Below are 4,946 nucleotides of genomic sequence, written 5' to 3' on the forward strand. Positions count from 1 at the left end.
TCTTGCCATGTGTCTAAAATAAAGTAGCTAAGGGACAGGAACATAAAACAGATGAACACCCTTCTCATGGGCTTCTGTTCATTCTATTATCTTCAACCCTAAACAGAGAAGTATTGAGCAAGTGTAATGACTGAGAAGAAAATATTCCTCTATTCTTCCTTATTTCCCCTGTCTGCTCTCAGGAGCTCAAGGGTTTCTCCAGACTCGAAGTCTCGCTCCTTTTCCAGATCAGCTCTGTGGTCCTGGGGGTGGGAAGAAAGAAAGCAACGCCTTTCTCTGTGAGTGCTTCTGTAGGGAAGCGGCCACTCTGCAGGCTGATAGGGTTGGTAACGCTGGGAGCTGCTCTGTGGCATAGTAGGATGAATGTAGGAAGCGTTACATTGTTTCTTTCAGGGAAAACTAATTTCTCAACAAAAAGAAAAACAATGCCAAGACTACTGCCTATTCTGGTGACAAAAATAGATTGGTTTTGTTAAACTACTCAAAATGCAGCACACTCTCAGGTTGTGTCTAAAATGTTTGATTACAGGACATTATGCATAAAGAAAACATGTATTCTGCCACTTTTTTTTCTTTTTTTCTTTTTTTTCCTAAGGAGGCATGTTGCCACAGAAATGGCAGCTTGTTTTGTTATGCAGTGGGGGATATTTCCACGATAAAATGGTGGAATGGGGAGACTTGCATCCTTGAGAAGGAGCATAAATCAAACTTGGGATGCTGAGAGCTCTGTGATGTAGTGCTTTGCAAGGACCTGAGTGACTTGACCTTGTTACTGTGTGGTAAGGCAAAAGATGAGCTTGGGAATTTGGACTCCCAAGAATGTCGGATAAGGATCAGCAGTCTGAGGCTCGGTAGTGTGGGTGAATCAAGTCTAGCTGCAATTAAAAAGCAGAGATGAAAATAAACTTGTTGAGGGATATGAAAAATAACAAGATGAGAATCTTTAGATATGTTGGTCAGAAGAGACAGATCAAGGAGAATGTACCCCCTCTGATAAATGAGAAGGCAGAACTGCCTTCTACAGAGAAGACTGGGGTACTCAATGAGTGCTTTGCCCCAGTCTTCACTGGCAGTTGGGCTTCCCACACCTCTTGTGCTCCTGAACCTCTAGGTTAGAGGTTGGGAAGCAAAATCCCTCCCACTGTAAGAGCAGAGCAAGTTCAAGACTGTCTCATGAGGCTGAATATATTCAAGTCTATGGGGATGGTTGAAGGAACTGGCTGATGTGATTGCCAAGCTGCTCTATCATTTCTGAAAAGTTGTAGCTGTCAGGTGAAGTCCCTGGTGACTGGAAAAAGGGAAACATCACTGCCATTTATAAGAAAAGGAGGAGAGAGGACCAGTGAATTACAAACTGGTGAGCCTCACTCCTGTGCCTAGGAAGGTCCTGGAGCAGATCCTCATGATCCAAGACAGCCAGCATGGCTTCACAAGAGGAAGATCATGCCAGACCAATCTAGTGGCCTCCTACAATAGAGTGAAGGCACACTGGTTGACAAAGGATGGCAACTGATGTCATCTACCTGGAATTCAGAAGGCCTGAATTCTGAATGGTCAGACACTACATTTTTATCTCTAAATTGGAGAGAGATGGATTTGAAGGCTAGACTATACAGTGGATAAAGAACTGGTTGGATGGTCATAGTCAGAGGATTGTGGTCAATAGCTGTATGTCCATGTGGACAGTTGTGAGTCATGTCTCCCAGTGGTCTGTCTTGTGACCAATGCTCTTCAATATGTTTATCAGTGACATAGGCAGTGGTGTCGAGTGCATCCTCAGCAAGTTTGCTGATGACAGCAAGCTGAGTGGTGCAGTCAATATGGCAGAAGGAAGGGATGCCATCCAAAGGGACCTGACTGAGCTCAAAAGGTGGGCCTATGTGAATCTAATGAGGTTAAACAGGGCCAACTGCAATGTGCTGCCCTTGGGTTGGGAAAATCTCAGATACGTGTGCAGACTGGGAGAAGAATTCCTTGGGAGTAGCCCAAGAGAAGGACTTAAGGATCCTGATAGATGAAAAACTTGATGTAAACCAGCAGTGTGTGCTTGCATCCTGGAAGGCCAATGATATCCTGGGCTGAATCAAAAGAGGTGTGGCCAGCAGGTGAGAGAGGTGATTTTTCCTCTGTATTCTGCCTTCGCACAGCTCCACCTGGAGTATCCAGGCATGGGGCTCCTAGCTCAAGAAGGATGTGGAGCTTTTGGAGAGGGTCCAGAGGAGGGTCACAAAGATTATCCAAGGGCTGGAGCACCTCTTCTGTGAGACAGCTTGAGGGAGCTGGGCTTGTTTAGCTTTACAAAAAGAAGTCTCCAGGGGACCTCACTGTGGCCTTCCAGTACTTGAGGGGAGCTTATAGGCAGGAGAGGGGCTGACTTGTTATACAGTCTGATAGTGGCACTGTTGGAACAGGGAGCAGGATTAACATGACTTGTCAGTTTGGCTCAACAAAATGGAGTGCAACTTCTTCAGGCAGAAAGGCAGAATAAATCATTTCAATTGAGAAACTGTTTAATAAAATTGAAATAGCTTTTTTTTCCCAAACTCTTTCGTTCTGGAAAAAAAAAAAAAGTTAATGCTTTCTTGTAAGCACTTCTATTTTCTTCTACACAGAAGGAAAAAGATTGAATTACTAGAATTTCCCATTGAATAGAAATGTTGATTTCTGCCTGCCCTCTTCCCCCTACCCCATGAGGCAGAAGATTATTCTTGAAACTAGTAATAAAGGACCATAAATGGAACACTCAATTACAGTGGAGCGTGAGACACTTGTGTCAATATTGCCATTTAAGCATGGATGGTGTCTAAAAGAATATTTTTTTCAGAGATCTGCTCCTACAGTTCCTGGTTAGCCACTGTTGCAAAAATATATTTCTGCCTCTATTATCTTCTTCTGAGATCTTTCTGCTGTGTTGAGCATGTCTGAAAACTTCACTTTTTCATACATGTAGTTAAAGGAGAAATACAGTTGTTTGAATTCCTATCTGGAGTCATAGTTGCTGAGAGCTTTTCAGAAGCCAGGACTAAAAATGTACGAGAAATTTGATTTTGTTTTGGGAAAGTTAGTGGAAGGAATAAATTGGGGTGAAGTATAAAGTAATGGGGACTTAACTGAATCTTTCATGGCAAGCAACAGTTTACTGAATCCACGGTTGCTTTTGTCACCTGGCATGTTTTCTAAGCCTGGAAGCAGTCTGGTGGTGATCAGGGAAAGATAGTTCACAGAGCTCTTCTCTCTGCATGTGAAAAAAAGGACAAGAGGCTGTAGATGAAAAGATGATGGATGGAAACGCTCTTGGAATTAAGGAGGAGTTCAGGGAAAGGTAGAAAGGAAATTGGCCCTGATCTGAAGTGAGATGGACATACACCTGGTGACCCAGCCAACAGAAAGAGTGATGTTTCTCCAAATCCAAGGGTGTTGAGACTCATCTGCAAGGGGAGGGGTCAGAACACCCTTTCTGATACTGGGTTTGGTATCAGTGTAATGTGCTGGCTTAACAAAGGAAATTTGTATGGCTTTTGGCAGATTTGTCCGCTGTTTTATTGTCTTGGCCAGTCTGCAGTTCTGGTCATCTTACTCAATGAATGTAAGGCAGAGAGATGGAGAGACTGTGGTCTACATTTGCTTGTTGGCTGGAGTGATATATTAACTTCTTTGCAGGGCAGCTCAGTGTTTTTTCCTCCCTGGAGGAAATGTGAAGCCTGAAACTCATATGTGTAAACATTTCTTTTAGCTAAGCATTTGTGCAATCAGTTTCTGAATAAGTAAATCAAAGGCTTTTGTTGCTTAGATATCTTAAAGGGTAGTATCTTACAGCCTGCAAGGTAATAAAACTCTCCCTCTATAATGTGTCTTGCTAGCTTGGTGAGTGATTTGCAATTCAAGGAATTAAGAGTTGTCCAGTGTAGACTGGATTCTGGGGGTAAACTGGTATATAGGTATATCTGTAACACAGCTCCATATAGATGTCCCTTATCACCACTGAATGAGGTGTAGGTCAAATGTGGAGATGTTCAAAATTTTCTTTGAGATCCCACGTTCCATTAGCGAGATGCCTGCTTAAAAGGATTGAAAAAAGTAATGACTTGTATCTTGCCAGAATAAATGATGCAATGTGCAGTGACAGTGTGGCCATATTATAGATGTAACAGATGTACTCAGGAGGTCATTTAGTCCAGCCGCCTGCCCAGGCGCAGCACATTCAGACCAGGTTGCTCAGGGCTTTTTTCAGCACAAGGACATATTCCTAGCTGCTATGGGCAAGCTGTTGCAGTGCTTTTTTATCTCCTAAATGTGATCGGAAAATAGCCAAGACACAAAAATTATTTCTTCCTTGCAAATTCTGGGTTTTTTTTTGTTTTTTTTTTGTTTTGTTTTGTTTTTGTTTTTTGTTTTTTTTTAAAGGCCAACTCTCCTTCTGTTTTCATGCTTCTTAAACTTGAAGGATGTCAGATCCACCCTTTCATCTTATTTTAATTTACTTTTTTTTTTTTTTTAACTGAAAAGCTGAGGAAAAAGAATGCATGAGGGGGAAATTTCAATTTCTTACTTTTAAGCCCTTTTCTTTCTGTGCACAGGATAGAGCAGGACTGGAGCAAATCACCTGCTGTTTCTGACATAATCCTTTGGGATTTAAAGAAGATATGAGACTGGAGTCTATTTCTGTTCTTTTTTGCTTTCAAAAGCAATGACTGCTCTTGGAAACTATGGACTGAGGGTCAGTCCCTATTTGTACTGAAACAAGAGGTGATTTACTTCCCCCTCTCCAACTTATTCCTTAGAGAAGCTGCAGTTCAGCCATCGTACTGCTGGGGGTTGGGCAAGAGTATCACAAGGGAACAGCCGTGCTGCAAAGGTGTTGTGGTATGCTAGCCAAAAATTGACTTCTCAATTGCTAGGTTGCTTCCTCTCGACCAAAACGTTACTGCCTTGGAGTACCACCAGAA

At 42.5% G+C, this 4,946-nt stretch overlaps 1 pseudogene; it reads left to right on the plus strand.

Moving 5' to 3' along the window:
• Nucleotides 1-1,550: 1,550 nt before the first annotated feature.
• On the plus strand, nucleotides 1,551-4,647 carry LOC146544461 (uncharacterized; annotated as a pseudogene).
• The last annotated feature ends 299 nt before the right edge of the window (nucleotides 4,648-4,946 follow it).

Source organism: Meleagris gallopavo, chromosome 4 (genome assembly GCF_905368555.1).
Source record: "Meleagris gallopavo chromosome 4, MGAL_WU_HG_1.1, whole genome shotgun sequence".
NCBI classification, from domain to species: Eukaryota; Metazoa; Chordata; class Aves; order Galliformes; family Phasianidae; genus Meleagris; species Meleagris gallopavo.